The following is a 12,754-nucleotide window of genomic DNA, read 5'->3' on the forward strand; positions in this document are numbered from 1 at the left end:
AAGATATTAAAGGGCAACTTTTTCACACAGAGCATGGTACGTGTATGGAATGAGCTGCCAGAGGACGTGGTGGAGGCTGGTACAATTGCAACATTTAAAAGGCATTTGGATGGGTATATGAATAGGAAGGGTTTGGAGGGATATGGGCTGGGTGCTGGCAGGTGGGACTAGATTGGGTTGGGATATCTGGTCGGCATGGACAGGTTGGATCGAAGGGTGTGTTTCCATGCTGTACATCTTTATGACTCTATAAGTTGGAGACCCCTGCATCTGTTTTGTTATTCAGGGAGCTGTGGATTTGCTTGTTCCTCCCTGCCATTTTAAGGGAGTAGACCATGACTGTGCCCACATCATTTCTAGTTTGAGAGTAACCCATTGTAGAGCTCATGGCTTTCCTGCCAACGTTTTCTTCCAGTCTATTTGGCCCAGCTCTGTTCTTGTCCCTTTGAAGCCAACTCTCTCCAAATTGATTATTCTTACTCTGATGGACCAATCAGATATAATGCTTACCACCCCCTCAATATTCTGTCACTGTCACGATCTACTTTGCCCACCTCATACCCAAGAACCAGGCCCAGCAGTGTCTCCTTTCTTGTCGGACTGGACATACATCGCTTTAGGAAATCCTCCTGAACACAGTCTAGGAAAACTTGTGTCTTGCTGAACCTTACATAGCCACCATCCCAGTTGATATACAGATAATGAAAATCCCCCATTTTTACTACTCACTGATGTACTCATGGGAGTTCAGGAGAATGAGAGGAGACCTTATTGAAACATACTAGTTTCTCAGAGGACTTGAGACGGTAGTCACTGGAAGGTTGTCTCTCCTTTGTGGGGGACTCTAGAACCGGAGGGCATAATCTCAGATTAAGGTGTTACCCATTTAAGACAGGGATGAGGAGGATTTGTTTTCTCTCAGATGGTAGTAAATCTTTGGAATTCTTTGCCACTGAGGGCTGTGAGGCCCTCCCTGGGAGTTAATGTTTGACCCTTGCTCTGTCTGATACATAATTAATAATCTAGACTTTGTACAGGCCATCATTTCAAAATTTGTAGCTGATACAAAATTATTTTCAAAGCTGAGACAGATTCTTACTCAGCAAGGGAATCAACGGTTACAGGGAAAAGATAGGAAAGTGGAGTTAAGGATGATCATATTGGCCATGATCCCATTGAGTGGTGGAATTGACTGAATGGGCTGAATGGCCTACTTCGGCCCCTATGTTTTATTGTCTTACACAGTTACAGCAGCATCTCTGAAACCACTGTCAGCTCAAACCTGTGCAGCCAATGACATTTCTTGCACATGGTCTCATCAGGTTACAGGAATTGTCCACAACTTCCCAAAGGATGTGCATTCTGCTTAGCTCAGGTGCTCTGCCATACCTTACTTCTAATTTTATATTTCTTTACTAACTGTTACTTTAATTATTTCAAACTTACTCTGGCACAATTATGTAATAATTAGGAGAATGTAACACAAATTGTCTCCCCTGTTGAATTTGAATTCCACCAGCTGCCTTGCTGGGATTTGAACCCATGCCCTTAGAACTTTTGTCTGGGCCTCTGCATTACTAGTCCAGTGACATTACCACTATGCCACTGTCTATAAGAAAAACTCCAATAAGCAACAATTTAGGACAAAATAATAGTCACTCAGGCAATTATGGGTTAATTAAGGAAAATTGGCATGGATTTGTTAAGGCCCAATTAACTCGCTTGAGTTTTTTGATGAAGTAACAGAGATGTTTCATGAAGGTCAGGCTATTTGTGTGGTTTACTTCCAAAAGATATTGATAAAGTTCTTAACGACATACTTATGAGTAAACCAACAGGTAGAGTAACAAGATGGAAATGAAATTGCTTGAGCAACAGGAGGCAGAGGAGAAGCTCTAACTGGCTGGTAATATGAACAGAGATGAATATCGGGCTGGAGGGAAGTTTCCAGCAAAAGAGTTAAGAAAGAGTTGGATAGAGCTCTCAAAGATAGTGGAATCAAGGATTATGGAGATAAGGCAGGAACAGGATACTGATTAGGAATGATCAGCCATGATCATATTGAATGGCGGTGCAGGTTCGAAGGGCTGAATGGCCTACTCCTACACCTATTGTCTATTGTCTATTGTCTAAAATTCCCCGGGAATTAATATTTGATCCTTGCTCTGTCTGAATAACAATCTAGACATTGTACAGAACATCATTTCAAAATTTGTAGCTGATACAAAATTATGAACTGTGAGGAGGATTGAGAAGAACTTCAAAGGTACGTGAATAGTTTGGTGGAATAGACAGTTCCCTATAAACTACTCGGCTCTGTGCACACAGCTGCTCCCATGTTCCATGAAAGGATAATCTGTATCAACTGTGGCATCAACTTCCAATTTGGGAAGGCGTTGCTATGCACAGACCTCAGGACAGCAGCGGTATGAAAATTAGAGGGAACACTGATGGACAGGCTAATGGCAGAATAAACTTACTGCAGAGAGTGTGAAGTGATTCATTATGGTAGGATGAGACAATATAATATAAAAGGTGCATTTCTAAGGGGGAGGCAGGAACAGTTCTGAGTGTAGGTGTGCATTAATCACTGAAGGCAGTAGGACAGATTGAGAGCACTGTTAATGAAACAAACAGCATTGTGGACTTCTTTATCTCTCCATGGATGCTGCCAGACCTGTTGAGTTTCTCCAGTATCCTCCATGTTTTTTTTCTGGGCTTTATTAATTTTAGAGTACAAAAGCAAAGATCTGTTACCATTTTATAAAACACTGGTTTAGCCTCACCTGGGGGATTGTGTGCAGTCCTGGGTACCATAATTTCGGAAATATGTGAAAATGTCACAGGCAGTGCAGAAAGGATTCACAAGATTCACTCCAGGGAAGAGGAACTTCACTTATGTAGAAAACATGGAGAAGTTGGGACTACTGCCTGTGGAGAAGAGAGGATTGAGAGGAGATTCGATATTTACAATCATCAGAGGAAGGACAGAGAAGGTCAGGAAAGTCTACTCTCACTTCTGGAATGAAAGAGACCTAAAGGAGATCAATCCAAGATGGTGGTGAAATATGGAAAAGGTTATTTTAAGCAATTAGTTGGAACCTGGAGTGGTCTGTCTGAGAGTGTGGTAGAGGCAGGTTTAATCCTGCAGGGCAATGAAGAGGCAGAAGGGCATGGAATGACTTTTTTCTTCAGAGGGCCAGGGCAGACAAGACCAGTTAAATGCGCACGTGCACCACCTTCTGCACTGTAAGTATTCTTTGTTTCTGTAAAGTCATCCGCCTGCCTCCACACATGTGCCTGATTATGTTGTTGAAGAACTTGGCCACATACAGTCGATTGAAGCTTTGAGTTTTTGCCTTTGGGACAGCTGCCACTGTCAGATGCTGGAGGTTCCAGAGTGGGAAGAGACAAGATCACACACAGCAAAAAGGAAAGAAGAAGCTGGAGGAGGGCACTTGGGGCATTTGGCATCTCGGTGTCATTTGATATATCACCAGCCAGTCAGGCAGGCCACAAAGCCAGCCACAACACTGCCTGTGGAGAGTCTTACTTTCTTAGCTCCGTGTGTGCACATGGTTTTGTTTATTTTATTAATTCTTGCTTTGGAAGCAAGTTGCTGAATTTCGACAGCACCCCTTCAACTCAGTGTTGAAAGCAAATACTTTGCAACTGTTTGTGCAGCCATTCAGGCGTCTTTGCAATTTTTTTTAACAGAGTTACAAATCACACAACACCAGGTTATAGTCCAAAAGGTTTTATTGGAAACACTAGCGTTTGGAGTGCTGCTCCTTCATCAGGTGTTTGTGGAGTGTGCAATTGTAAGACACAGAACAGAGATGTGTAAATTGTATTCCTTCCCTTTTCCAACGTTGTAGTGATTGTTTTGCATTGCTGCGCAGTATCTCTGGCACACTGCCTTCTTGCTGATGTCAGAAAGGGAAAATAAATGCTCCATCAAAGGTTAGTTTCTTCAGCTTTAGTTCCCCCCAGTCCCGGCATAAGAAATAAATCTGTACTATACTTAGCAATGTGTCCCACCCAGCAGCTGGAAGTTTGTCTTTTCTTTTCCCAGTAGTGTTTTGGGCATGTTTATCACCACTCCTCTATTCGATTTTGTACTGAAGCTTAATGAGGAATCTGGATTGCTGGCTGTGTTACTCTTGGTGTCTTTAACTACCCCTGAGCCATTAGTACGTCAGCTTCTTCAAGCACAGCTTAGCAACTGGCTGGCCTCAACTCCCACCCATATCTTACAGGAAGGAAACTGTACAGAACAATGTTTACAGTGCAGGAGCAGATCATCGTGTCATTGTTTCTGCACTCGCTCTCCAGATAAGCTTTATGATTTTATGCCAAACCTCTGACTTTACCCTGTAGCCCTAAACAATGTTTCTATTCAAATAATCATCTAATGCCTGAGTTGAACCTACCTCCACCACACTCCCCCAGCGACTCACTGAATGAAAACGTTCTTTCTCATGACACATTTGTTTCTTCAGCAAATCACTTTAAATCTATAGGAGTTTTCTCATTCTTGATCAATCTATGAGTGGAAATGGGTTCTCCCTGTCTACACCTCTCAAGAACTGCTTAAAACCACTTCCAAATACTTTTAGGAAGGAATTTTTGATACCATCCTAACTTAGTGAAATGTCAGTGGTGAAATTAGGACAGTCAGAAAGCCTTTTTGTCATGAAACCAGTGAAGCAATTAGTTTACTGGCAATTATTCTCTTGATTTCATCTCTATCTCTTCCTTCCTCTTGTGACACCCCCCAAAACCCACAAAGTTCTAGTGCATAGTGACAATTGAGCTTGACCACAAACATTAATACTAAATGTGGTAAAAACAATGACTGCAGATGCTGGAAACCAGATTCTAGAATAGAGTGGTGCTGGAAAAGCACAGCAGTTTAGGCAGCATTTGAGGAGCAGGAAAATCGATGTTTCGGGCAAAAGCCCTTCATCAGGAATCCAGGATTCCTGATGAAGGGCATTTGCCCAACACAGATATCCCAACTCAATCTAGTCCCACCTGCCAGCACCTGGCCCATATCCCTCCAAACCCTTCCTATTCATATACCCATCCAGATGCCTCCTAAATGTTGCAATTGTACCCGCCTCCACGACATCCTCTGGCAGTTCATTCCATACACGGACCACCCTCTGTGTGAAAAAGTTGCCCCGTAGGTCTCTTTTATACCTTTCTCCTCTCACCCTGGTGTTCTGGACTACTAAACTGAGTGACATCGCCACTATGCCACCAACTCCCCTTAACAGTGTTCACTTTTATCGTTGTGTTTGAATTTCCGTAAGTTCCGTAGGATCCTCCATCATGGAGATTTAATATCAATGGCTTTCCAGAATCATGAGTTATCTTATCTAAACAGAACCTCCCCCACTACCTTGCCCTGACTCCATAAGTCTTTTTTTTAATAGTGAAATGTCCACTATCTTCATAAATTCACGACCACGGGTAGGCATATTGTTATCAAATGGCAGAACAGGCTTGGTGGGCCAAAAGACCTACTCCAGCTGCTATTTCTCCTCATCCCCATCATTCTACCTCAGTAAACCCAGCAGAGATTCTATCACAAAGGGAAGGCGTGTTTACTATCACAGAAGCCTCTGGAATTGTTGTGCATTTTCTGGTGAACTGCACAAATGAGGATTCAGCCATCTCCAAGGAAGCCACTACCTGTCACAGGTTGTTGAGGTGGGCCTGAAATGCATGAACAGTTTTAACTTTGTTAGCAAAAGGGATTTGCATAAAGCCTGTGATGTCTGAATATGAAGGAAGGTTGTTAGTAGCAGACCCCTACCCTTACACAGCTACCAACATATTGTTCTGCTCACCCATGCCGACTCTTTTATCTCGAGATTATCTGCTTTCCTCCTCACAGAATTTTATTCCATTTTCCCAGTTTCTCCGTATCTACTGGGGGCTTCCAAAATGTCCTACTTTTCCTCAAATGTCCCCATTGGCAGTGATAGGGCCTGAGGCATGTCTGACTCATTTCTCACACCCTTTGCCCATTCCCCCCCCTTCCAGTACACTGATAAGGGTTCCCTTTGACCTCACTTTCCAACCCACGAGTCTCCACATTCAAAGGATTGACCTTGGCCTCTTCTGTCACCCTCCAACAGAATATCATGACCAAACACACCTCCCCGACCCCTCCCTTGCCAACACTCCAGTCTACTTCTCTCTCACTGTTAATACCTCCAGGCAATGGTACATTTCCAGAGGGTCTAACACTTACTCATTTACACTTACTCCTCTATCACTCTAATGCAAAGAGGGATACGTCGGGTTCCAAGAAATCAATTGTGTTAGGGGATTCTGTAGTCTGAAGTACAGACAGACGTTTCTGTGGCCAGCAGAGAAAAAGCAGAATGGTGTGTTGCTTCCCGGGTGCCAGGATCAAGGATGTTTCAGAGAGGGTGCAGAATGTTCTCACGGGGGAGAGGGGCCAGCAAGGGGGTCATTGTCCACATTGGAACCAATGACATAGGAAGGGAAAAGGTTGAGATTCTGAAGGGAGATTACAGAGAGTTAGGCAGAAATTTAAAAAGGAGGTCCTCGAGAGTAGTAATATCTGGATTACTCCCAGTGCTACGAGCTAGTGAGGGCAGGAATAGGAGGATAGAGCAGATGAATGCATGGCTGAGGAGCTGGTGTATGGGAGTACGATTCACATTTTTGGATCATTGGAATCACTTTTGGGGTAGAAGTGACCTATATAAGAAGGACGGATTGCACCTAAGTTGGAAGGGGTCTGGCAGGGAAATTTGCTAGAGCTGCTCGGGAGGATTTAAACTAGTAAGGTGGGGGTGTGGGACCCAGGGGGATAGTGAGGAAAGAGATCAATCTGAGACTGGTACAGTTGAGAACAGAAGTGAGTCAAACAGTCAGAGCAGGCAGGGACAAGGTAGGACTAATAAATTAAACTGCATTTATTTCAATGCAAGGGGCCTAACAGGGAAGGCAGATGAACTCAGGGCATGGTTAGGAACATGGGACTAGGATATCATACCAATTACAGAAACATGGCTCTGGGATGGGCAGGACTGGCAGCTTAATGTTCCAGGATACAAAAGCTACAGGAAAGATAGAAAGAGAGGCGAGAAAGGAGGGGGAGTGGCATTTTTGATAAGGGATAGCATTATAGCTGTGCTGAGGGAGGATATTCCCAGAAATGCATCCAGGGAAGTTATTTGGGTGGAACTGAGAAATAAGAAAGGGATGATCACCTTATTGGGATTGTATTATAGACCCCCTAACAGTCAGAGGGAAATTGAGAAACAAACATGTAAGGAGATCTCAGCTTTCTGTAAGAATAATAGGGTCATTATGGTAGGGGATTTTAACTTTCCAAACATAGATTGGGACTGCCATAGTGTTAAAGGTTTAGATGGGGAGGAATTTGTTAAGTGTGTACAAGACAATTTTCTGATTCAGTATGTGGATGTATCCATGAGAGAAGGTACAAAACTTGACCTACTCTTGGGAAATAAGGCAGGGCAGGTGACTGAGGTGACAGTGGGGGAGCACTTTGGGGCCAGCAACCATAATTCAATTAGATTTAAAATAGTGACGGAAAAGGATAGATCAGATCTAAAAGTTGAAGTTCTAAATTGGAGAAAGGACAATTTTGATGTTATTAGGCAAGAACTTTCGAAAGCTGATTGGGGGGGGCAGATGTTCGCAGGTAAAGGGATGGCTGGAAAATGGGAAGCCTTCAGAAATGAGATAACGAGAATCCAGAGAAAGTATATTCCTGTTAGGGTGAAAGGAAAGGCTGGTAGGTATAGGGAATGGTGGATGACTAAAGAAACTGAAGGTTTGGTTATGAAAAAGAAGAAAGCATATGTCAGGTATAGACAGGATAGATTGAGTGAATCCTTAGAAGAGTATAAAGGAAGTAGGAGTAAACTTAAGAGGGAAATCAGGAGGGCAAAAAGGGGACATGAGATTGCTTTGGCAAATAGAATTAAGGAGAATCCAAAGGATTTTTACAAATATATTAAGGACAAAAGGGTAACTAGGAAAAGATCAGCAAGGTGGCCTTTGTGTGAAGCCGCAGAAAATGGGGGAGACACTAACTGATTATTTTGCATCAGTATTTACTGTGGAAAAGGAGATGGAACATATAGACTGTAGGGAAATAGATGGTGACATCTTGCAAAATGTCCAGATTACAGAGGAGGAAGTGCTGGATGTCTTGAAAGGGGTAAAGGTGGATAAATCCCTAGGACATGGTCAGGTGTACACGAGAACTCTGTGGGAAGCTAGAGAAGTGATTGCTGGGCCTCTTGCTGAGATATTTGTATCATCAATAGTCATAGGTGAGGTGCTGGAAGACTGGAGGTTGGCAAACGAGGTGCCACTGTTTAAGAAGGGTGGCAAGGACAAGCCAGGGAACTGTAGACCAGTGAGCAAGGTGGTGGGCAAGTTGTTGTAGGGAATCCTGAGGGACAGGATCTACATGTATTTGGAAAGGCAAGGACTGATTAGGGATAGTCAACAGGGCTTTGTGCGTGGGAAATCATGTCTTACAAACTTGACTGAGTTTTTTGAAGAAGTAACAAAGAGGATTGATGAGGGAAGAGTGATAGAGTTGATCTATATGGACTTCAGTAAGGCGTTCGACAAGGGTCCCCATGGGAGAACATTGGTTCTGTACAGGACATTGGTTGGAATACTGCGTACAATTCTGGTTTCCTTCCTATTGAAAAGATGTTGTGAAACTTGAAAGGGTTCAGAAAAGATTTACAAGGATGTTGCCAGGGTTGGAGGATTTGAGCTGTAGGGAGAGGCTGAACAGGCTGGAGCTGTTTTCCCTGGAGCGTCGGAGGCTGAGGGGTGACCTTATAGAGGTTTACAAAATTATGAGGGGCATGGATAGGATAAATAGGCAAAGTCTTTTCCCTGGGGTAGAGGAGTCCAGAACTAGAGGGCATAGGTTTAGGATGAGAGGGGAAAGATATAAAAGAGACCTACGGGGCAACTTTTTCACATAGAGGGTGGTACGTGTATGGGATGAACTGCCGGAGGAAGTGATGGAGACTGGTACAATTGCAACATTTAAGAGGCATTTGGATGGGTATATGAGTAGGAAGGGTTTGGAACGATATGGGCTGGGACTAGGTTGGGTTGGGATATCTGGTCGGCATGGACAGGTTGGACTGAAGGGTCTGTTTCCATGCTGTACATCTCTATGACTCTATGACTCTATGACTTACTCCTCTAACACTTCCAGAGCAAATACAGAGGGTCAAATACTTACTCCTTTACCTCTTTCCTCCTCATTTTCCACGGACCAAACACACATTTCAGTTGAAGCAACATTTTAATTTTATTTCTTTCAATCCAGTCTACTGTATTCACAGCTCACAATGAGGCCTCCTCTACATCATAAAATAACGACAGCATGGAAGCAGCCCATTCGGCCCATCAAATCCTTACTGATATTCCAAAGAGCATCCCACCCAGACCCACGGCCTTTACCCTATAATCCTGCACTTCCCATGGCTAACTCACCTAACCTGCACATTCCTGGACACTATGGGCAATTTAGTATGGCCAATGGCCTAACCTGCACATCTTTGATCTGACCTGCTGTGCTTTTCCAGCACCACTGTGATCTTCACAGCATGCATACTGTCCACTATTTGGATTGCACCCTCTTTTTCCACCTCTAGTGTCTCCCTGCATGGGTTTGGCAGAGCTGACCTATTTCCTTTTAATCATACCTACAATTGACACATAGTCTGCATTCATATCTCTCCTTTACCACCGTCAGCACTGCCTTCGTCTTTTGTCCTGGGCGCCCTCACTATCTGTTCCCCTCGCTCCTCCATGCTGTTAGGCAATAGCAGAAACACTATCATTTCCCAGCCCCTTCAGTTCTGTAGAGGAGTCTTAATGGACTCAATGCTAACTTTGGGGAGAGTGTCCCCAGCCTCTGAATGATATGGGTCAGGGCGAGAGGTTTGGAAACATCAGGGAGACATTCAACGACGCCCTTCTTGCCATGAAATCCAAAAAGGCATAATTTTCAACTGAATCCTGAATGTCGAAATGAAATCCATTATTGAATATGAGAGGAATGTTAGCATGGACTATCGTAATTATTTCCCTCACTGCTAATTAACCTTGGCTTATTAATCGCTATGGCACCGAAGGAGGCCGGTTGGCCCATTGACCCTGCACTAGTTATTCAAACAAGCATCATTACTTAATACCAACCTCTTGCCTTTTCCCCGTACCCTTGCACATCATTTTTATCCAAGTAATCATCCCAATGTCCTCTTGAACATTTCAATTGATCCTGCTTCCACCATATTTCCAGGCAGTGCCTTGCATACCCCAATTATTCGCTGTGTAAAATCTTTTCTCATATCGCCCTTGTTTCCCCCATATCAGGGAAAAGACCTTGTCTATTTACCCTACTCATGACCCTCATAATTTTATAAACTGCTATAAGGTCACCCCCTCAGCCTCCGATGCTCCAGGGAAAACAATCCCTAGCCTATTCAACCTCTCCCTCCAACCCTGGCAACATCCTTGTAAATCTTTTCTGAACTCTTTCAAGTCTCACTACATCTTTCTGATAGGAAAGAGACCAGAATTGCACACAATATTCAAAAAGTGGCCTAACCAATGTCCTGTACAGCTGCAACATGACCTCTCAACTCCTGCGCAATGTCAATCTCACAACTATAGCACCTGCTACCAACTTATATGGCAAATACACTGCAAGTGTTTCAACCAAATGGCCATGTCTCAAGGGGAGTGGTCCTCAGTCAAGTAAAGAGCCATTTCTGATATCCATGCTGGACATGTTCATTCTGTTGCTCTTGGTGGATAGGGTCAGGATCCTCTCTTCACTGGGGGATGAGAAATACTTTAGGAGCAGGGCAGCTAATTAATATGGTGAGAGAACTCAGGCTTCATGTTGAAAAGTTCTTCAAGAAACAAACTCAACACAACTCTGATTCAGGTATAAGAAAAAGTTCAGCCCAGTTCCATCACTATCCTCAATATTTTCACTTTGTAAATTTTAGTGTTTCAGTTTGTGAGTCCTGCCCTATTTCAAAAGTGTTGAGAGTGTATGGTGCTGGAAAAGCACAGCAGGTCATGCAGCATCCGAGGAGCAGGAGAATCGACGTTTCAGGCAGGAGCCCTTCCTCAGGAATGGTCCTCGGATGCTGCCTGACCTGCTGTGCTTTTCCAGCAGGTCTCCACTCTCCACTCTGATCTCCAGAATCTGCCGTCCTCACTTTCTCCTATTTCAAAAGGGCACAACCATTCTGCAAGACACCAAGACAAACAACGGGAGAAATATGATTAAAGCACAAAAAGACATTGATGGAAAGTGCAGCATCAGTGTACAGCCAGGAAACCAGAGCTTACAGGTTGACTCTGAGCTGCCACACAATTAAACATTTCTTCCTTAAGATTGAGTACATCTGCCTGGGCAATGCTATCCTGTTTGTAGAATTTTCCTTTATGCAACAAACAGATGCAAAAAATATTTGTCATATCCTGATTAAAATTGCTGAGCTGCTCAATCCATTTGTTCATTTCTCATACCTTCATCGTGTTGTTGAAATATCTGCCACATGCTGGAATATTTTGGGAAAGCACAATGCATTTCCAAGGACAGTCTTTAGGAATTTCTCCTGTCCTTTAGCCAGATGGTTCACTTTACACTACTGGAACAGCTTTAAAGTGAATGAATATGAACTTTACTACCGAATGGAAAAAGTGGCAAAGTGAAAGTCAGCACTTTTTCAGGGGACTGAAGTTACATTATTAACAGATTCCTTTTTTGGATCGCCTTAATGTCTGAGTGCATCATGATATAATTCAGTGTATAGGGCCTGAAAATCTACCCTGGTGAGCTAAAACATTTCATGTCTGGCCCTGGTGGCTACTGTAAAGAGATATTCCTTTAAGAATCTGATGGGCCCAACTATCGTACACCTAGCAACGCTAATGGGATATATTTCCAAGTGAGGATGTGGCCCATGCAACTGGTGCCCTTCTCCTTGTAGAGGTCAGGCTTTGAAATGTGCCATCAATGGAGCCTGGGCAAATTGATACAGAGCATCTTGTGGATGGTATACATTGCTACCAATGTGCTTCATTGGTGGAGGGAATAAATATTTAATTTGGTAAATGGGGTGCTCCATCAAATGGGTTGCCTTTTCCTTGACTGTGTCCAACATCTTGAGCATAGTTGAACCCGCTCATCTGTGTAGGTGGAGAGTATTTCATCACACTTCTGGCTTGTGTCTTGGACTTGGTGGACAGACTTTGAGAATCAGGAGATGAGTTGCTTGACACAGAATCTCAACCTTTGGCCTGTCCTGTACCCACAATATTTATATTGCTGGTTCAGTTCAGTCCCTGGCCAATGCTAACCTTCAGGGTTTGAAAAGTGGGATTCAGTTGTGGTAATATCTTTGAATTTCAAATAGTTAAGTTCTCTCGCATTGTAGCTAGTCACAAATGTTTCTTACCACTTATCTAGGGAACCAGGTCTTGTTACATTTGATATGGACTGCTTCAGTACCCGAGGAATCGTCAGTGGTGTTGAACATTGTGTAATAATTAGTGAATATCCCCATTTCTGACCTTGTGCTGGAGGGAAGGCCATTGATAAAGCAGCTGAAGATAGTTGGGCCTAGGACATTGCCCTGAGGAATTCCTACAGAGATGTCCTGGAGCTGAGATGACTGAC

This window comes from Chiloscyllium plagiosum, chromosome 1 (genome assembly GCF_004010195.1).
Source record: "Chiloscyllium plagiosum isolate BGI_BamShark_2017 chromosome 1, ASM401019v2, whole genome shotgun sequence".
Lineage (NCBI taxonomy): Eukaryota > Metazoa > Chordata > Chondrichthyes > Orectolobiformes > Hemiscylliidae > Chiloscyllium > Chiloscyllium plagiosum.